This window comes from Armigeres subalbatus, chromosome 3, assembly GCF_024139115.2.
Source record: "Armigeres subalbatus isolate Guangzhou_Male chromosome 3, GZ_Asu_2, whole genome shotgun sequence".
Taxonomy (NCBI): domain Eukaryota; kingdom Metazoa; phylum Arthropoda; class Insecta; order Diptera; family Culicidae; genus Armigeres; species Armigeres subalbatus.
In genome coordinates, this window is record NC_085141.1 from 61,203,296 (window position 1) to 61,226,055 (window position 22,760).

Here is a 22,760-nt window from a genome sequence, read left to right on the forward strand (position 1 = left end):
TCTCTCATCCTTCTTACTTCTTCATTTCTCCTTCTTCCTTCTTCCGTTTTCCTTTATCCTTCTTCCTTCTTCTTTCTTTCTTCTCCCCTCTTCATTCTATATTCTTTTTTCTTTCTTTCGTTTTCGTCCTTCTTTCTTCTTCTTTTTTCTTCTTCTTTCACTCTTCTTCCTTCTTCCTTATTCCTTCTTCCTTATTTCATCTTCCTTCTTCCTTCTTCCTTCTTCCTTCTTCCTTCTTCCTTCTTCCTTCTTCCTTCTTCCTTCTTCCTTCTTCCTTCTTCCTTTCCTTCTTCCTTCTTCCTTCTTCCTTCTTCCTTCTTCCTTCTTCCTTCTTCCTTCTTCCTTCTTCCTTCTTCCTTCTTCCTTCTTCCTTCTTCCTTCTTCCTTCTTCCTTCTTCCTTCTTCCTTTTTCATTCTTCCTTCTTCTTTCTTTCTTCTTCCTTTTTCCTTCTTCCTTCTTTCTCTTCTTTCTTCCTTTTTCTTTCTTCTTTCTTCTGTTTTCTTCCTTTTTTCATTTTCCTTCTTTCATCTTCTTTCTTTTTTTCTTCTTTCTTCCTTCTTCCTCCTTCCATCTTCCTTCTTCCTTCTTCCTTCTCTCTTCTTCCTTCTTTCATCTTGCTTCTTCCTTCTACCTTCTTCCTTACTCCTTCTTCCTTCTTCCATCCTCCTTCTTTCTATTTCTTTCTTCCTTCTTTCTTTTTCTTTCTTCCTTCTTCTTTCTTTTTTCTTTCTTCTTCCCTCCTCCTTCTACCTTCTTTCTTCTTCCATCTTCTTTCGTTTTCTTCCTTCTTTCATCTTCTTTCTTTCTTCTTCCTTCTTCCATCTTCCTTCTGCCATCTTCCTTCTTTCTTCTTTCATCTTCTTTCTCTCTTCTTTATTCTTTCTTCTTCCTTCTTCCTTCTTCCTACTTTCTTCTTCTTTCTTGCTTCTTCCGTCTTGCTACTTCATTCTTCCTTCTTCCCTCTTCTTTCTTCCTTCTTCCTTTTTCTTTTCTCCTTCTTCCTTCTTCCAGCTTCCTTCTTCATTCTTCCTTCTTTCTCCATCCTTCTTCCTTCTTACTTCTTCCTCCTTTTTCCTTTCTTCTTCTTCCGTTCTTCTTCTTCCTCACTTCGCACTACTCACTTCTCACTCTCCAGTTCTCATTCGGCCTAATGGCCATTCGGCCTAATGACCGTTCGGCCTAATGACCATTCGGCCTAATGACCCTGCATCGTCGCCATGTTTTGCACTTTGAAGAAAATTTATCTCAGATTAACCTTCTTTTGTATAAAATGGTGGCCCGGAAAAAAAAGATTTCATTTCTAATGACTAACAGAAACAAAGCCAAAGAATCTTGAAAGTTTCACTTACGGCCGACAACAGTCAGACGGATGAAGACGCCAGCTTAGTAGAAAATTTCGTTTAGTTGCTTCAAGCTTTGAAATGGCGCATTATTGAAAATAAAGGATCTTTTCAGAATCGTCTTTGTCGTTTAATTTATTATTATTTATTCAGACTAAAGCCGAAAAGGCCTGTGCGGAATAAGAGTCTCCTCCATTCGGCTCGGTCCATGGCTACACGTCGCCAACCACGCAGTCTACGGAGGGTCCGCAAGTCATCTTCCACCTGATCGATCCACCTTGCCCGCTGCGCACCTCGCCTTCTTGTGCCCGTCGGATCGTTGTCGAGAACCATTTTCACCGGGTTACTGTCCGACATTCTGGCTACGTGCCCGGCCCATCGCAGTCGTCCGATTTTCGCGGTGTGAACGATGGATGGTTCTCCCAACAGCTGATGCAATTCGTGGTTCATTCGCCTCCTCCACGTACCGTCCGCCATCTGCACCCCACCATAGATGGTACGCAGCACTTTCCTTTCGAAAACTCCAAGTGCGCGTTGGTCCTCCACGAGCATCGTCCAGGTCTCGTGTCCGTAGAGGACTACCGGTCTAATGAGCGTTTTGTAGATTGTCAGTTTGGTACGGCGGCGAACTCTATTCGATCGGAGCGTCTTGCGGAGTCCAAAGTACGTACGATTTCCAGCCACTATGCGTCTCCGAATTTCTCTGCTGGTGTCATTTTCGGCAGTCACCAGTGAGCCCAAGTACACAAATTCTTCTACCACCTCGATTTCGTCACCACCGATGCAAACTCGCGGTGGGTGGCTCACATTGTCTTCTTCTTGAACCTCCCTGGGGTTGACCAACTACCAGGAGAGCTATTTAAACACGGTGGTGAGGCACTGGCTAGAGCGCTGCACTGGGTCATTACCAAGATTTGGGAGGAGGAAGTTTTGCCGCAGGAGTGGATGGAAGGTGTCGTGTGTCCCATCTACAAAAAGGGCGATAAGCTGGATTGTAGCAACTACCGCGCAATCACATTGCTGAACGCCGCCTACAAGGTACTCTCCCAAATTTTATGCCGTCGACTAGCACCAACTGCAAGGGAGTTCGTGGGGCAGTACCAGGTGGGTTTTATGGGCGAACGCTCCACCACAGATCAGGTGTTCGCCATTTGCCAAGTACTGCAGAAATGCCGCGAATACAACGTGCCCACACATCATCTATTCATCAACTTCAAAGCCGCATATGATACAATCGATCGGGACCAGCTATGGCAGCTAATGCACGAACACGGATTTCTGGATAAACTGACACTGTTGATCAAAGCGACAATGGATCGGGTGATGTGCGTAGTACGAGTTTCAGGGTCATTCTCGAGTCCCTCCGAAACCCGCAGAGGGTTACGGCAAGGTGATGGTATTTCGTGTCTGCTATTCAACATCACTTTGGAAGGGGTAATACGAAGAGCAGGGATTGACACGAGTGGTACAATTTTCAATAAGTCCGTCCAGCTATTTGGTTTCGCCGACGACATAGATATTATGGCACGTAACTTTGAGAAGATGGAGGAAGCCTACATCAGACTAAAGAGGAAAGCTAAGCGGATCGGACTAGTCATCAACACGTCGAAGACGAAGTACATAATAGGAAGAGGTTCAAGAGAAGACAATGTGAGCCACCCACCGCGAGTTTGCATTGGTGGTGACGAAATCGAGGTTGTAGAAGAAATTGTGTACTTGGGCTCACTGGTGACTGCCGAAAATGATACCAGCAGAGAAATTCGGAGACGCATAGTGGCTGGAAATCGTACGTACTTTAGACTCCGCAAGACGCTCCGATCGAATAGAGTTCGCCGCCGTACCAAACTGACAATCTACAAAACGCTCATTAGACCAGTAGTCTTCTACGGACACGAGACCTGGACGATGCTCGTGGATGACCAACGCGCACTCGGAGTTTTCGAAAGGAAAGTGCTGCGTACCATCTATGGTGGGGTGCAGGTGGCGGACGGTACGTGGAGGAGGCGAATGAACCACGAGTTGCATCAGCTGTTGGGAGAACCATCCGTCGTTCACACCGCGAAAATCGGACGACTGCGGTGGGCCGGGCACGTAGCCAGAATGTCGGACAGTAACCCGGTGAAAATGGTTCTCGACAACGATCCGACGGGCACAAGGAGGCGAGGTGCGCAGCGGGCAAGTTGGGTCGATCAGGTGGAAGATGACTTGCGGACCCTCCGTAGACTGCGTGGTTGGCGACGTGTAGTCATGGGCCGAGTCGAATGGAGAAGGCTCTTCTTATATACCGTACAGGCCACTTCGTCCTTCTTCATCTTCTTAATTGACATTACATCCCCCCACTGAGACATTGCCGCCTCGCAGCTTAGTGTTCAGTAAGCACTTCCACAGTTATTAACTGCGAGGTTTCTAAGCCAGGTTACCATTTTTGCATTCGTATATCACAGGAGGGTGAAACGCCTGTCATCCGCGGTACAATGGCACTCTACCCAACATCGTTTTTGGTACTTCTGTTTTTGGTACCCAGTTTCTGGCTAGTATACCCGAATTCAGCGCTCATTTAGGGTGATTGGTTCGTACGCAGTTAGTGCTAATTATCGGCAATTAACTTTTCCTGGCGAAAACTTGCATTTGGTTGAGGTACATCGAGCTTTTTGTGTTTGTATGGATTATTTATGTCGATAAATAGCTCGTCGATACTTCCGAAGTTTTGTTATTATGGATCGAACGAAATTAAAACAAAAACATCGTACGCCATATTGAATAAATGGTGGGTAGGCGTATTAGCCTTCTCTTCAGTCCCCTGGTATATCATGAGGCTAGCATGATGATACTTTTATGCCCAGGGAAGGCGAGATAATTTCCAATCCGAAAATTGCCTAGACCGGCACCGGGAATCGAAACCAGCCACCCTCAGCATGGTCTTGCTTTGTAGCCGCGCGTCTTACCGCACGGCTAAGTTGGGCCCCACTTCGGCCTTAGTCTGAATAAATAATAATAATCATTAATAGTGTACTTTTTCCAAAGTTGGAGACTCAAAGTCCATCCTACTGGGAGCTCCAATTCGGTTTCTTGGTTCGTTTGAACTCCGAACAGTTTGCTTAATGTTAATAAGAGACACAAATTATGATGACAATTACCATCTATTTAGTATAGCACATGTAGTCCTACGTCACCTTTGCGTACAACCAGATTGGGCTTTACCTTTGAGTTTTCCTCTAAAGCAAGCCTGAAATAAACGAAAATCGTGCCTACTTGATGAAATTGTTTTTTCGTTTCATCATTCTTACGCCTCACTTACGTTTTTAGCGAAAATTTCCGGTGCGGAATTATAAAAAAAAATATGACCGCAACGGAATTCAAACCCAGAATACTAACAAAAATGGCACTGGGTTGCGCTCACTCTGCCATACTGCTTATTAAGTATAGGCCCCCTGTTCCATAAAAGCTACTCTTGTTTGCATTGGTGAAGGCATGAAAAGGATGAAAACGAGAAAATCAACTTTTCGTGGCACTGACAGTGAGGGAGAAATAGTTATCTTTCATCAGGCTCGGCGAAAGTGTACGTGAGTGAGCATCCTCTGCTTGCGAGAATGAGGGAGCATTAAGATCCCTGACTAACCTATTTTAAATCAAGAATAACTCCGGAACTAAGTGGCCAATCCTGGAAATCCAAAAAGTCCTTGAAATTTGAATAAATTCCAATTTTTGGTGAAAGTTGCGAAAAAAAAATATAGAAAAACAAAAAAGATACCTTCCATATAAAAAATGCTTTTTTTTTCTTTCTAAAGAGGATTGGGAACGGAAGGGTTAAATGGATTTATCTGGATTTTCTGATTTCGTGATAAATATGGAAATATTTATGATTTGCGTTACAATTTTATGAGAAGGGTGTTTAAAAATATGATGAGATTCATATATATTTTAAAGATTTCGACGCATTTTGGGATGAATAGATACACAAAAGAGGCTTATTTTTCTTATTTATTATACACGTCAAGGGACTTATTTTGCTGTAAAAATGGGACTTATTTAGCAGTAAATTTGAATATGTGGGGTAATTTGCAACAGGCATGTTTTTTTTACCTTCGAATCAATCAAATCTCACTTCTGGCAAAGGAAGGTGCATCTTACATACGCATTTTAAACGTCCCTATCAGGACCAAGCATATAATACTTATCCGCTTGGGCTGAATCCGCTCATCTATGAATATATGATCCCTAGTTTGTAGTAAGAATATATGCTCTGCCGTGCGAGTCGGTCCAGTCGATTTGCTTAGTCTGTTAAAGTTCTGATTGTTTACTTTTCCGGTTCCGAGGAGGAGTCGAGCCGTCGTCTTGATACGAAACTTCCTGATAAGAGGCGGTACTCGACTTTCTACAATTTCACTCTGTGTGTTTGCAATAATCCGTGCGGCATGATTTACGCCTCGCAGTCGGCCTTCACAGAGACCATGCATAGTAGACTGGCCCAGGAAACAAAAAGTTGTCTAATTCCACGGGGCACCCCCCAGAATTGTGTCTTTGGGTGAGAAAATCAATCTCTGAAAATTTCAGCTCAATCGCTTGTTGCATAAGCTGGCGCATTTGATTTGAAGTTTGTATGGGGATTTCAGCCAAAATGTATAGGAAAATACACCTCCGTCACTCATTCGATCTGGAAATTGGTTCTGATTGCTCGATTGACCTCAGAATTGCAAAAACGGCAGTTGGTATGCTACAGAACAATTTCACAGAACATTGTATGATGATTAAATGAACTTTTATTTAGGTTTCGGCTGCTGCGATTCGATCAAAAAACCCAAAAACACACAAATCAGCTCCTAATAAACCAGCCGAAAATTATATAAAAGTTCATTTAATCATCATGCAATGTTCTGTGAAATTGTTCTGTAGCATACCAACTGCCGTTTTTGCAATTCTGAGGTCAAGCGAGCAATCAGAACCAATTTCCAGATCGAATGAGTGACGGAGGTGTATTTTCCTATACATTTTGGCTGAAATCCCCATACAAACTTCAAATCAAATGCGCCAGCTTATGCAACAAGCGATTGAGCTGAAATTTTCAGAGATTGATTTTCTCACCCAAAGACACAATTCTGGGGGGTGCCCCGTGGAATTTGACAACATTTTTTTCTCCCCATAGTAATCTGGGCCAGTCTAATGCATAGTGAGTAATTAAGTGGCAAGTGCTTCCAACTGCATGTACGGTTGCTCTTGATAACTGGAGCACTATCGGGCGGTAGGTAACGTTTAGAAATGCATTTCGAATCAAGCTGCACCATTCATACTAACCAGCCGAAATAGCTCAGTTGGGAGAGCGTTAGACTGAAGATCTAAAGGTCCCCGGTTCAATCCCGGGTTTCGGCAGTTATTTTATTACTTTTGTGGTTAATATTAACTAAGTTTTTGTATTCTTATTAATAACACTGATTTTATTAATTATTCTTCTATAAATTTAAGATCACATTCAAACGAATTTGTTTGAAATTTTACTAGTAAAATTTTACTCTTGTTTTACAGAGTGTTTAATTTCATGCTCAATCGATGTGAGAAACAAATTCTGATTTTACTTCTAAGGTCTCAGAGACAAAATATGTTAGTTATTCCTCTTATGACTGATTAGGAACCATTTGTTTAATAATGCTCATAAAGAACAATTCATAAAATCTTGAACAAACTAGGGAAAATATATTAATCAGTTATTGTCGATAATTCTTAAAAGGTGGGAAGTTAATGAAGTCGCGCTGAAATTGTCAATTCACTTCTCATATGAACCCCTTTGCACCCAACCAGGAGATGGCAGATTTTAATACAGTTCTGCATAAGAACCTTACAGAAACTGTATAATAATTGGGCATATACAATTCTGTAAGCTTTTTATACAAATATTGTATTGAAATAATACAGATTTGTATTATTTTAATACAATATTTGTATAAAAAGCTTACAGAATTGTATATGCCCAGATTTTACACAATAATTGTCAGATTTGTTTTTTGGGTGTGGCATAGTATATATTGAGCTTTTCGAAACACACTATCCTTAGAAACGTTTCGTCCTTAAACGGACTTTTAGAAATTCACTAACACCAACAACCAGAGCGTTTAGACGAATTCCGATTTTTATTTGATGGAGTAAAACACTCCAATTCGATTAATTGTCGGTCGTTAACCATCAATCAACTAACGATCCACGTTAGCGTACCTAAAAACCGAACGTAAGCTGGGGATGGAAGAAGCGTGCCAATCCACTCTGCACCACTTAAATTCGATTGATTGTTATTCTGAAATTTAACGACACCACCGTTTGGTCCACGACGACGACGACGACGTTGTAGTCATTAAACTTCCACAATAGGGAATCCACGCTTCTGACGCCTATTGAACGCATTATCCGACGAGATACGGAAATAAAACGCGAGCTATAATTTGGCTGATGGTTTGGTGGGTTGCCAACCCAGAATGCCACTCTTCCAATGATGAAACCAATTAAAATCGTTTACGATCTCGTTTTCCAATTTTCCCGAAAACGATTCACTGCCTACCTTGTGCGCGCAGTCCATGATAACAGGGTGCGATGGAAAAAAGCACAAAAAGAAAATCTTTCGTATAACAAGAATTACAAGACAAACAAACATACAATATGTAAATGCAGTGGCGTAGCCACGGGGTGGTTTTGGACATAAAACCCTCCCCAGAGACAAAATTTTTGGAAGAAACTTTTTTTTTTCGGAAAAAAAATGTTCAGAAAAATCTTTATTTTCTAATGCTGATTTCTTATAAGAAATTCCAAGTTTTTTCTACCTTTAGCTAATTCATCTGTATTACAAATTCATTTTATTTCCATAATATTTTTTTCGTGACAAATCTTTTGATGGACTATAGTTTAACAGTGTGCGGGGTTATTTAGAGAGCAAAAGGCATTATAACGATAACATTGAGGGGTGCCCGTCTTGTCCCGGGTGGCGATCTTGCATAGTCCTTCCCTAGGTTTTTTTTTGCAAATACCAAGAATAGCTGTATCTACTGATTTTCCGAATACTTTGTTTGAAATATGTTAAGCTCTGGGAGAATGGGGCACAACGCTACAACATTGTTTCGATTCCAATAATAGATTTAGGATTCAATAAGTTATTGCTCTCAAATATCTGCAAGAGTGTGATGCATCATTATTTCATAAGAACTGTTTATATTTAATATTTTCATGATTCGGTACGGATGTTAGTGAAATTTTTAGTTTAGTTTTCAAATTTCTATTCTTCATTTAATGACAGTTAAAAAATCTCTGATTTTCTTTTAATTTCATTCATTTTATTGAATCATTCTGTAGAAGGTATGTAGGTCTGCGTGTTGAAAGGCTCTATCGATCTACGGTACGGCGAAAAAGGGTTCTACCGTGGCGGAAGTGAAGTTGAAGTTTAACTTCCGTTCATGTCGGCCAAAGAGGGCAGCTTCGAACCCGAACGGACTACCACTGTTAAAACATCATCCCTGTTCAGTTCTTGGCTTGGCCGCTACGAGAGACTAGACTCTCGTCCAACCGACATCCCTACGTCCGAGTGTTGTTTGGGGGTGAAAGGCCATAAAACACCCGGAAATTGGTCTGACAGCGAATGGCTTTCTAGCTGCTGTTAGTCCTCTCGTTTCACATTTTATCGGCGGAACCGGCACAAGACGGCGGCACAGTTCATGCAGGTATCCGAAAGAAATGCTAATAAAATTCCTGGCCTAAATTTCTGTTTCGGCTACCGGAGATGGGATGGGTTTGAAGCAGAATACATGCATCTTCTGCTCCCGGTAGAAAGATGTGTGTGTATGTAGGTTGAATGAAATAAGGTCGGTGGTTGTAAAAAAAAAGATTTTTGTGGGTGTACAGTTTAGCGTCATAAACTGCGAAAATAGATCGGTTTGTATAGAGTTGATTATTCAACCAAACATGTAATAGGATTGGCCTAAATAAGGCACATTAGCATTTTTTAATAAAATGGAAAATGAATAGATCCCATTGGTTTGAGAAAAAAATGGCGCTAAATACTCTCAGAAACATTAATTTGAATGAACAATTAGGGGAAATCGCCAAATGTTGAACGGCGAAAATTCTTGCCTATTGTGGAACACCCATAAGAAATGCACGTGCGTTCAACATTAGGCGCGACAAAATTAGCTATTCAACATATGGCGAATTACCCTACACTGGGTCAGCACTGAATCGTGGCTAAACTAAACCACTCGAGGTTTGGGGACTCTAATGACTCCGAATGTTTCAAAAACAAAATGAAACGTGGCTTCACTATCCAAAATCAAAGTTTGGATGGGGTCAATGGTGTTCAATCTGAAAGAAATATCAAATTCATCAATCAAAACTAATTATTTGATCACTCTTCCTTCTTCCATTTACATACATCCACTGCAATTATTTATTAGTAGTTAAATGTACTAATTCGTGTTATGACAAGTAAATACTTTCCACTACAAAATTAAAAATAATTTTCTAATCGCAATATAGCAAATGTAAAATGGCCTTATGAATAACAAGATGCAAGGCGGCTATCTTCCAGTTGTGAGATGTGATACCAGTAATAAAGTGAAACAAAAACAAATAAAAAAGGTCTTTTAATTATGATGAATATATCACTGTACGGTGGTTGGAGGGGTTCCCCTAATATATACAAACTCAAAACCACCATCAGATAGCAGCGGCTCAATTTTCCCTCACAGACATAATAATATTGGTTCAGCGGCAATACGATTGACATGTTAATGGTTCCAATTTCAAAGCGTAAAATTCCTTGGAACTGAAACCACCAGTCAAGTACTGGAGACAGAAAACTGGTACTGAAGCAGCCATCGGTACTCTCGACAGCGCCAATTGAAGAAAAGGAATGCAAACAATTTCGTTAATGGAGATTTCTAATCGCATGGCATTCTCTATGGTATCGTATCAATGGTATCGATGGTAAGGAAATGCGATGAAAGGCATTGACAGGCTTATTCAGATGTCACTAAATGGAATAAAAACCAAATTAAACAAAATTATTTTTATATTATACTTTCTCTTTACTGTCATTCAATCTGCGTACATTGACGTAAGCTTTGACGTAGGTATTGTTCAGGCCTATAATTAAACAGCATTAAAGAGTTTGGTTCATTGATTTTTGCTTTTATAGACTATTTGTAGACATAAGCAACATAATACTATAATCAAAATTTAAGAAGTTCAAATAAGCTCTACAGCAAACATATGAAAACATAAAAAAAATTAAAAGCAAACGAAACAAAGATAAAATAGCTTCTGTGAAAGCTAAATAACTTGAATGTAGGGTGGTCTAACCGGTAGGACCGAAACCGGTAATACCGATATTACCAGCCCATTTTGATGATGATGATGATGATGATGATACTACCATCTATTGTAGCAAGGCACCTGCCGATAGCACTGGCCATATTTGACGAACGATTTGATCATGATTGTACTATTGTATGTATTTCATCAAACTCCTGTATGAAGGGCCAAAAATGGGTGGGGTGGTTCCATAAGCAAAGACGCTTATGCGAATCCACGGGATGAATAGAGAATCTCCTTCCAGAAGAAAATTCGTACATACAATAATATAATCTAGCCCTCGTTTCCCAGATTGACCCAATAGATGGGGAGAAGAGCCCGCCCTTTATCCACGAAATGTTAACAATAAGAAGTTGGCGATTCCACTCTTCCTATCCAAATCGCTTCAATCGGGTGCCCTGATGGTTTTTTTATGGTTTATAATAATATAGTTTCACTATAATTTGGTAACAATATAAATGGAATTCTCTCACCAAGTTAATATTACCAGCCCATTTTGAGTACCGAAAATACCGGTATTAGCGACGGAAAAATACCGGTATTCCCGATACTTCATATTTTTTCTGCCAGTATAAAAAATCTCGAATAGTTTTCACCTACATATAGGGGAACGGTTCGCCACTTTATCTCATAGCGCCTATTTCCATCCCATCAAAAACAAAGCAATAGAAAGGAATTTGGTTTGTTTATTATTTTTGTGATTTTTTTCAGCAGTGAGCACACATGACAAAAAGAAGCGACAAATTTGGTGCCGTATTTCTTTGTTTAGCGATGAGATGGGTATATGTACAGTGAGATGGATATCGGAACATTTCCCCTATCAGATAAAGACACACCGTGCAACAAACGCTTACAAAAAATGAACGCGCACATGAATGAACCTTTGCACAAGTAGGCATTAGTGACTTTTTTCTTCAATGAACATTGTTTACATCGTGGAGAATTTTCCCCCTACGTATGAAATGGTGATAAAGGTGCCTGTCGTAGAAGTTCTGTTCCGAAGGTCACCTGTAAAAAATGATTTGCTACAAAAATATGTCCATTCTTACATTGGAAAAGATCTTGTTGAATCATCTTGTTTTGTATGAATCAGGCTATAACATGGATCAGTCTATGAAAGCCCTTGCACACCCTGTGCATGTAAGGTACAGCCATTACTGCTGGCAGTTGTAAGGAGGATTCTAAAGTGCAAGGACGTCGAGCTGTGTTGGGTGATTCTCTGTTGGAGTCAAAGCTACATATTTGGCGATCCTGCCAGGAGTTTAATTCGATTTACTGTAGCATAAATGGAGAATAACCCAGCACAAGCTCGCGGAGATGGTGTAAAAGGGATTTTCCTACTACTCATCCGAGCGCGCAAAGGAGTAGTTGTGTTGTTGTTTTCATAACAGCAGTGCACAGTATACTGTATACTATAGTATACTATAGTGAAAATCTAACAAATTGAGTATGGTGCAATTTGTTAGATTGATCAAGTACATCATTGTTGGTCGATGGGTTTGATGCTGTGACTGGTCGGGGTGAAGTGTTATAGATCATAGTTTGGAGGAGGTCGGGCTGGATTGAGGAAATGAAACGCCTTGCCCCATAGATTTGGAATTGTTATTGCTCCCTTTGGGGCCAACATAGACATTCACAGAGTTTTGGCTTATTGGTGTACGTTACTATAGAAAAGGCCTTTCCAAACAGATGTTATTGTTTGTTTGTTTTTATAATGGAGGTTTTAGGTGGATTGAGGAATTGAGTTTGTGACTGGACCTTGCTGATTGGGATTGTTAGGGTTGTGAATGGTTAAAGTTACTGCATGCAACTTTGTGACTAGTAAAGAATCGATGTGGAGGCTTAATTGATTTGTTGGAAGCGGATCAGGGTGACCGCGCAATGAATTGACGGAAGCGAATCGAGATGACCACGTAATGGAATGTAGAAAGCGGATCGAAATGACCGCGCAATGAAATTTAGGTAGCGGATCTGGTTGACCGCGCAATGGAACGTAGGAAGCGGATCGGGATGACCGCGCACTTGAATGTAGGAAACGGATCGGGATTACCGCGTAATGGAATTTAGGAAACGGATCGGGATGACCGTGCTATGGAATGTAGGAAGCGGATCGGGATGACCGCGCAATGAAATTAAGGAAGTGGATCGGGATGACCGCGCAGTGGAATGTAGGAAGCGGAAGGGGATGACCGCGAAATGAAATTTAGGAAGTGGATCGGGATGACCGCGAACTTGAATGTAGGAAGCGGTTCGGGGTGACCGCGCAAAGAAATTTAGAAAGCGGATCGGGCTGACTGGAAGCGGTCATCGTGTTTGCATTCAACGATTTGGTTTTGTTGACGTTGATGACTAAACCTGTCGATTAGGCAGTTCGTTAATCTTAATCTGCATATCAGATAGCCGTCAAACTAGAAGTGTAACGTTTTCAGCCAAATCGAAGTCGTTCAGGTGCTGTCTGGTGGTTTGTGGTTTCGATCACGAACAATAACACCGTCGTTTACTGTGCAGCATGTTGATGATAGGATATATCCTTGCCTCACCAGCTGCGACCCGGTTGACATCGAACAGGTTCCCGTTGTTCATCACTCTGTATGAGAGGGCTCCTTGCTTTGCCTTGATTAGGTTGCTGGTTTGCTAACAAACCGTTTTGCGTCTCATTAGCTTAGCTTAGCTTAGCTTAGACTGACTGTACATATCAATGGTTGCTACTCCGTGATTGATCAGAACTGGTGCAAATTGCACTACGATCCAAGTGAATAGTGGTTGGGATTTACCATCTATTCTCGAAGTGCACGTTTCAGCAGCTCGCAAATGTTGATCAATAACGGCGCCGGCCAAGTCCTTACAGTCAGTTGGAAAAGGGAGGGAATGTTAATATGTGGTTATTGTTGCTACTAGAGACCGAGAATACCTCTGCATCTCCACAATAACCACGGGAAGGAAGTTTTGTTAGTTGGGTGGGGTAATCAGTAACATAGATCGGGATTCACCATGGAAAGTGATGTGACCTATGCCACTTCTACACTACAGTATATTAGCATTTCCTTAATTTGTTAAATTGTTCATCCTTCGCGAGAATAAACAATCTATCGCCCAAAGTGAGCGATTGTTCATTTGAATTCTGGATTAGGCGCTCGCGTCATCATTTCTTTAACGTAAGGAAAGTAAAAAAAATGGATTTAAATTGAAAATTAAGTAATATTCACAGCTGTTTAACCAGATTGATAGTAATATGAAAGCTAATGTCAATCAGCAACCCTTATTTTATCTCTATTTGAGGTTAAATAAGAATGTTCAGCCAGACATATTTTGTTAATTTACGTTTATTTTACATGTCGTTTATTTTGCATTACTTTCGCGCGCGTGTGTGTGTCGCTTGCCGTGACCAGTATACCGTAATCAGGATCTCACTGGTACCGATTGGCACTGATGTGCCGGTTGGCACTCGTGTTGGGCTTGTGCGCTTTGAGCGGCACACGGTCACTTCCCAGTCTATATAAAATCGTACATGGTGCAATACAAGATGCCAAAGACGATATACATGCTAAGACGATATACATACGTATTGTAAGGAGAAGTACCTCTATCGCCTCCATTTCAGCATCCTATACGACACCATAAACGTTCATGTGTTGACTGGGTTTGATAGGACCTTATAGACAAATGCAGCTTTTCGTAGAGATTTAACAGAGCCCACTGTCAAACCCCACCACATCCTAGGCAGGCTCTCTAACTCACAGTGGCCATGGGGAGGGGTTGTCAAGCCCTTGGACATAGTCCCTGCTGCCCCTTAAAAGGTAAATTGTTCATCCATTAAGAGGACAAACCATCAATCGCCCAAAGTGAGTGATTTTTCATTTGAATTTGGACCAACGCTATCATTATTTCTTCAATTAACTAAAAATTCATTATTTCTTTGAGAAAAATAAAAATGGAAATATGACATATGTATAGGTTATTTTGAAATCAATAAACTTATTTTTAAATGCTTTAAGTGGAATGTATTTCACTTGTCATAAGACGAGCTTGTACTAATACTGTTGAGTCAAGTACGAGACACTAAAGATGGCCTTACTGTTTAGGTCGAAATACGTATCTGTCTAAGGTACAATAATATAGTGGAATTAATTGAAATAGTACAAACTCGTCATGTGACAAGTAATTTTAATGATCTTTTTAGCTCCCTCAATATCGATGCACTGCAGTAATTCTATTGTTACACAGCAATGTACAAAAAAGCATAGGACACCATATGTGGAAAATGAATAATTATTGGTCCAGAATCATATGACAACTCGTTTCTAGGAAAATATTGATTTAGTGTATACAATTTGAAGGAAACACTCAAGCACACTTCTCTCAATTCGAGCAAAAAAGCATGTGATCAACATTTAATTTCCTGACTTATAAATTTAAACACTATTGATTGAAATAATAAATAATATTATCTCGATTGCCAATGATGGTTTAGTTGTCCTCAGAACAGTCTGTTGAATCATCAGTTATGTGTTAGGACGACGATAGTATGTGTGAAAACTAATCTCGTCAGAGGTCTATATTCAGTTTATCATTCATTACGCTCTTCTAATTTTCTCATCACGGAAATGATGGATTTCACGAGATGTTACAAAGTGCAGATTTGTTTAAACACTAACGCAGATGTTGTCAATTTCGTTATTAGATGAAATACAAATTTACAAATTTATCTCATTTCCTTGCCGAACTAACCAAGGAAAGAACAATTGTTATAAATGTTGATCACTGCTACTTCAAGAAATAAAATAAACACAGACAAATTATTCTGAACTCACTCGTTATAAACTGAAGAAAGGAACTAACTCACCAGACAAATACTGCAAACCGGAGTTCTTCAAGAACATCCCTCAAACCTTGCCATCATTTGAAAAGAAATGGGAATGTTGATCTGTGGTTATTCTTGACAGAAGATTCGAGTTTTACAAACCGTTTTGCGTCTCATTGTGATTAAGTTGGTTGAAAGATTTTTCGAAGTCAATAGGAACCAAATTGGAAGACTCTTGGAATCCGTTGACCGGTTCCAGAATAATAAGGAGCGTGACAATATAGACACATAGGATCTTCCCACATACAGCCCGACCTGCTGCCGTCGGTTCATTATTGGATGGTTTTTTGGATCGCTAGCAGTGATGAAGCTTCGGTACTAACGCGTGGTATCATAGGCAGATCATGCCAAGGTGGTGGTGGCCCGGCTAACACTTAGAAAAGTTGTTCGAATAACTTGAACCTCTTTTTCAGCAGGCCAATCGCGTCTTTCACAGGAATCATTGCATTCATCTTTGCCCCGGTTGCTGTGGCTTTCTAATCTTCTTTGGCAAGAGATTCCGCCCACTATCGCTTGTCCCGTCGACTTGAGTGCTTTACTTTATTTTCCAGAGCCGAGTGTGGTTGATGGGCTAAAATTCCGTCTCCTTTGGTTTTTGTTCGCGGTTTTGGTTTTTCTTCATTACTCAATCTTCCTGCAAGTCTCATCGGTGATGCTGTTTTCTCTGGATGATGTGAAAAAGTTTGGTAGCAAGCCTCGATAAAATCTATTGTATTGTCGTGTCCATATTTTCTAATGAGAGTAATAAGTTTGATTAGGAATGGTTTCATGTTTTCCCGAAATGCATAATAGTAGAAAAATTACCGAATGAATAAGTTTACAAGCCAGCTGACATGATTTAATTTTCATTATATGTCTCTACTCTATTAGATGGTATTGCTTACCACATTCCGGTTTGAATGTTTCTTTCGTTTTTGTTAGATGTTTGAGAGCGATTTAGTTTTATGCACTGATTATGAGAGAAGAGGGAAGATGTGTGGTATGAATCAGTCTATAACATGGATCAGTTTATGAAAGCCCTTGCACACCCTGTGCATGTAAGGTACAGCCATTACTACTGGCAGTTGTCAGAGTAAAATCAGTAGTGATTTAAATCGTTCGGGGCTGTCAGTTTGAATATGAACCTGAAACATAAATTTTCCCAACAGCTGTTCTTGATTCATTTTTTATACCAGTCAACAGTTTATACCAACTGTCAAAAAAAAAACTGGTATAAAGCTCAGTTCTATTTTCTGCAGATTTGAACCACGATTGAATCACGAGATTCAAATATTTTTCAATTGTTTTGGTATATTTATGCGTCATTTTATCTACGGATCAATCCACTTTGCAATTATGGCGCCTTTCTTGGCAGCAACTTAATTATTTCATTTAATTGAAAATTTGAAAATAATGAATGGAACACTGCTGGGGAAACCAGCGAGTTAGTTCTATTTTGCTCCAGATTCAAACTAGAATAGTGGTCGAAAATTTAGAATGAAACTGAATCACTACTGATTTTACTCTAAGGAGGATTCTAAAGTGCAAGGATGTTGAGCTAAAGTGCAAGGATGTTGAGTAGAAAAAAAAACTGATCGATTTGAAGCCTGTTAACCTGTTAAAGCTGCTGTGGAACTACTCTGTCGTGAGTTCTGCACTATGAAGCTTTATGAAAGACGAATCCAAAGGAGACGATTAGAATATGCCGATCTTTTTGCATTTTGAATAATCCTGTCGTAAAGCAATTGATCAGAAACGATTTTGATATTTTCTTCAAGATATCCAGAGCGTGCTCGAGAGCGTGCGAGATCTTGAAGCGTCTAATCCATACTGATGCGATCCTTGAAACTAAGACAGCAACCACAGATGACGATCAGTACGAAGAAGATGCCTTTATGGATGATTTTTCTGGCTTATCGGCTAAAGAACAACTCGTGAAGAGACTTCAGAGAGCAAAACACTTGCTTTGCCGGTAGCAACTACGTTGACGCTAGGATCCTTGCAAGCAATCCGTAAACAAAAATTTCCTATTATGAATCTGAAGGATTTAAGGACACTCTCCACGAAATCCAAATTGAAAAGTACTCGATTTTCAAGGGCACACCACTCAATAAGATAGCAAAGGATAATAAAAATGACAGTTGTGCGTTACTTCCGTATGGAGTGGTGAGGCCTTCAAAACGCAAGCACCTGTATTTTACCGGTTTTATCGAAATTGATTACACCAAATACCGACTACCAATTTTGTCAAAAATGGCCAATACCGACCACCCTACTTAAATGTTATACTTACTTGATACTTGATGGGCTAAAGCTCTTCGAAGAACCTACGCCGAATGGAGTATCCTTCTCCACTGGACTCGATCCTGGGCCAATCGCTTCCAGTCGCCCTGAATATTGAGCGCCCTCAGGTCCTCTTCAACTGCAAAAAAACATCGTGTACGCGGCCTTCCACGAAGCCTGCGGCATCTTCCGGGTTCTCTACTAAATATTATCTTCGCTTGACGTTCTTCCGTCATACGAACAATGTTTCCAGCCCGTAGTCTGCCGTGTTGTATAAGCTTAACAATATCCAAATGTTATACCATACCAAAAATGTAAAACAAATATAGAACAGAAATAAATGTACCGGTAAGAAAATAAAATAAAAAGTGCCTTCGCGACCGATCAGCAGAACAACGACCGGAAAGAAGCAGCACCAAACAACTAAACATCACGGCACCGAAAGTCGGCAGAAAGACAACGAAAAAAAGCAACTGCGACGGTGGCTGCTACATATGGTGGGGCAACGGGTAGTGACAGCAAGGCTTAGAAAAATATCGTCGATTGCGACACTGAAGCGGAATCCACGGTGGAAGGACAGCTATGCCATCTAGGTACATTTACTAGGAACAGAAGCAGGTTCATCTAGGCACTGGCTTCTCGTCGAAGGCGATAAGCATCATGAACAGCTTCGTTCACGATATCTTCACGCCTATTGCGGCTGAGGCCTCCACACTACAACAAACGCTCAACGATCACCTGCAGCGAGATTCAGACCAGGATGCATTTATTGGGGGGTCTTCTGACTTTTTGTATGGAATTTATGCTCGTTTGTTTACGTTTACGCGCCTTTCTAATCACTTACGGCAACCAAACGTTAGCCCGAACCTTAAGTAAAAATTTCCGATAGTCACTCGACAGTCATTTTCAGTAACGCCACTAGTATATCCCGGGACCGCAACCGACGCAATCAACTCTTCTTTTCATGCAATGTTGGTCCTGAAAAGAACCAATTTTCTCTTCACAATGTGCCTCTCTAATGACTAAATAGCAGTCGAACGATGTTCCGAACGCTGCGTGGAAATTTCTTTTGAGTACTGCTGCTGTTGGCGACGGCCTTTTGTGATCCGCTTTCTGCTGAAACTGCTGCTACCGGCATCATCGTTGCGATAGTACTGTGCGGTCCTCGTGTCCATTGTTCGTGAAGTCTTGATTGAACTCGGGATTATGGCCCATGTTGGTTTACAGATTTTAAACAGTACGTTATTTTAATAGTTGAGCAAAATCATTAAGAGTTCGTCGATCGATTGATACCACGATTCATACGAAAATCTCCAAATCGCTTGGAAGCCGGCTAGAATATTAGTCCATGCTTCCTGACTACTTTTCCTGACATCTGTAGAACGACCCCGAAGGACGTAATATATCAAAATCTCGTCCATTTGTTTCAAAAGGGGCACCTAAAATGCGGATAACCGAGGAAAAGGTTTTCACTTCACCACTGTTTTCTCTAGAATCAGATACTTTTCGAAAAAGATTCTCGGTGGTCATCGTTGTCGTTTGAGAAAAAGGTGGGGAAAAACTAAAGACGACAATCACAATCGGCCAATGCAACTCGCCTGCCATGTTTTGACAAACGACCAATGAACTGAAGTTGCTTACACACATGGGAGCTAACGAATGCCTCAAACCTTTGTTCAAATTGAAGTGGCGAACAACGAAAAAAAAATTTGCAGTGATTCCATTACACGTAATAATACGATACGCCTTTGGAGCAAATAAAGAGTAACTACGAAACTATTGCAAGACACTAAAGTTTTTACTAGGTGTCATGTTTTCATCGAGAAAATTAGTAGGACAGTTATGGTACGTGTGTTTTGTCATTAATTTCATGTGATCATATCCGCAACATTTTCTTATTCCCCTCATTTGTATTTCTAGGTACAATAAGTTATACTGCTGTTATCTGATAAAGTGACGTATACGCCATTTTCCAAAAATAGTGTTAACGAGTAGTACCCCGATGAGTACTACTCGTGTACTTTTGTGTACTTGTATGTTGTAATTTGCCGCATACGTCACTCTTTCAGATTACGACAGCATAGTAGAGTTATTATATGAATATTGAACAGTATAAAAGTATCAGTATAAAATTCATGATAGTATGTGTTTTGTTTACAAACATCACATTTGATTCTGATTAGGATACAGAACTGTCAGTGGGATACGGTCGCGCAATGTTGGCTGCAAAACAAACCTATTGTGTGAGATAGGGATGCCACCGGGCTGAAAGAATTATGCACGACTGGTTACTCTAGATCAATTGAGTGTTAGATTTCCAGTAGAAAGTTACTGCTGCTCCCCACACTGGGACAGAGCCGCCTCACAGCTTAGTGTTCATTAACTGCCGTAATCTGAAAAAGTGACGTATGCGCCAAATTACAACATACTACTTTTCCATTTTTCTGTTAAAGAGCACGATGAGTACTACTCGTTAACACCATTTTCGGAAAATGTTTATAAAACGTCACTTTTTCAGATTACGGCAGTTAAGCACTTCCACAGTTATTAACTGCGAGGTTTATAAGCCAGGTTACCATTTTTGCATTCGTATATCATAAGGCTAACACGACGATACTTTTATGCCCAGTGAAGTCGAGACAATTTCCAACCGAAAATTGCCTAGATCGGCACCGGAAATCGAACCCAGCCACCCTCAGCATGGTCTTGCTTCGTAGCCGCGCGTCTTACCGCACGGCTAAGGAGGGCCCCATAATATTAATGAAGATAATTACCTTTATGATAAAGCAAGAAAAACAAGATATTTGAAACAACAAATAAAATTAAAATCAGTCAAATGTTTGCAGTTATTGATTGGCAAAAATTTTTACCCACGCATGAATTACATGTGAATGTGACATATTCTTAATTTGAGTAATCTTGGCGTCATTAAACAAAAAGTCACGCATTTTCCGATATCATTATCTATATTACCATATTAAAAAAAACAGTAAAAATTGTCAATACATTCTGTGTTGTAGTGAGGAAAGCCTTACTTCCTGTTGCAAGCCGTACAATATTTTCGTGTTAACTCTCTACTGTGGGTTAGAGTCCAGTTGAAGCGGCCAAAATGGTAGTTTATGCTGCACAAGCACTGAACCAGACGACTTATCATCAATCTTGCCTTTTTGATGCTCTCAGTGCCATTCTCAGGGTGATTCTTCTGCAAAGAACGTATGTAGATTGGATGAAGGCTGTGGAACGAAAATATGTATGTTTGTATATGTGATTTGGTCTTTAGTTCGTTATATAATTGCTGCAATGGTTTTTCCGACTCGGTGCTTTGTAAAATGTCCATTTCTAGACATCCGACTGACCGAAGGATTCAACTTTGAGACTATCATACAGCTAGCTATTAAAATGTTGATTGCACGTGCTAACACACAGTAGTCGACCTCATCCAACACCCTATCATCGCATCGGGGTATGAACGACCAGGTGGTCGGTCAATGGGGCTCTGCAGGGTGTACTCACAGAGGAGAAGAAGTGGATTTGGTCATAATCGCCCAACACTCTGCAGCAGCAGCAAAACAGGCCGATTTTACACATCTTGGCTTCATCATGTGCACATGCCTACACACAAAATCATACCGAACGAGTTTTGACCACCGTCCTTCGGAACCGAAATGTTGGAATTTGCAGCAGCCAGCAAATTCCGACGTGTTTGTGGTCCATTCTCTAATCTAGTGTGCCTGATAACAGTGTGGATGGACGGTGAGCTTGGTTCTGGATGAACCATTTCATCTTCTACATATCTATCTACATTCAAATATTCATACATATTCACACACACCCAAGGGTACAACATTATTGCATCAGTTGACTGGGTTTGCTTACATTTCCGCAACTCAATGGTCTGTTTAAATTTGGAATTGAGTGCGATTTTGAACTTGAAACGACTTTTTAGATTTATGATTCAAGTGTTCTTGGTTATCATGGAAGTTTTTGTGGCAAAGAGCATGAGTCGAATTGAAAGTGTGTATCTAAACAAAGTTTGAAATGTTATTGAAATTTGTAACCAACATTTCTCGGGTACTTATTCAAAAGGACGTATGTGATTTTGTAAACAAAGATTCAAACGTCGTTTTGTCCAGTCTGATAGCACTCCCACGCAAACCATCACCTCAGACAAGTAGGAGAAGCCTTCGGCTACATGTTGGTGGTGTTGGTTTGCGTGGGAGTGCCATCAGATTGGACAAATCGACATTTGAATCTTTGCTTACAAAATCACATACGTCCTTTTGAATAAGTACCCGAGATTTAATGATAATCCCCACACATAATCAATTGTTTTCTTCCATGATACCACTGCGACCACCATTGGCGTAATAATCCACATAATACAGACCTGACTTGCGTGCTATTGCTGTGACCTTAACCTTGATTAAATAGAGTTTCAAAAAAGGATAGCATGCCGAAACCCGGGATTGAACCGGGGACCTTTAGATCTTCAGTCTAACGCTCTCCCAACTGAGCTATTTCGGCGCAGATGGTTGATTTGTGTGATTTACGAGTGAAGTGAAAATGATTATTGCATGCAGTAATTTACTTATTCTCAACTGGTCAGCTAAACGAAATTACTGAAACAAAGTATTGTGCCTTGCAACAAAATGACAATTTTCGTAATCATTTTACAAGGCTCTCATAGATGTGGAAAATTTATCCGCAGTACAAATAACACGTACTATTGTCGTTTTCGTTTTTGCGGTGTAGCTACACCAGGTGTACACTTTCTGCACTGAAATTGTTCGTTTTTGGTTTTCGCTCTACACTCAAACCCCACTTTTTCGTGCACCGTAAGGGTAGTGTAGCACGCATAAAATCGGGAGTGTAGCTTGTTCGAACGGTGGTGCTACCAATACAGTCGCATGTCACGTGCTTGTTGCTGTCAAATTCTGTTTTGTTTTGTTTTCGA

The 22,760-nt window shown here is 40.5% G+C and overlaps 2 non-coding genes across 2 annotated transcripts; one reads left to right on the forward strand and one right to left on the reverse strand.

The window, feature by feature from the left end:
• The first annotated feature begins 6,635 nt into the window (after nt 1–6,635).
• On the forward strand, nt 6,636–6,708 carry Trnaf-gaa (transfer RNA phenylalanine (anticodon GAA)). Its single transcript has one exon. It is a non-coding gene; the product is annotated as a tRNA-Phe (tRNA).
• A 15,549-nt stretch (nt 6,709–22,257) lies between these two features.
• Nucleotides 22,258–22,330, reverse strand: Trnaf-gaa (transfer RNA phenylalanine (anticodon GAA)). The gene has a single exon. It is a non-coding gene; the product is annotated as a tRNA-Phe (tRNA).
• Nucleotides 22,331–22,760: the final 430 nt, after the last annotated feature.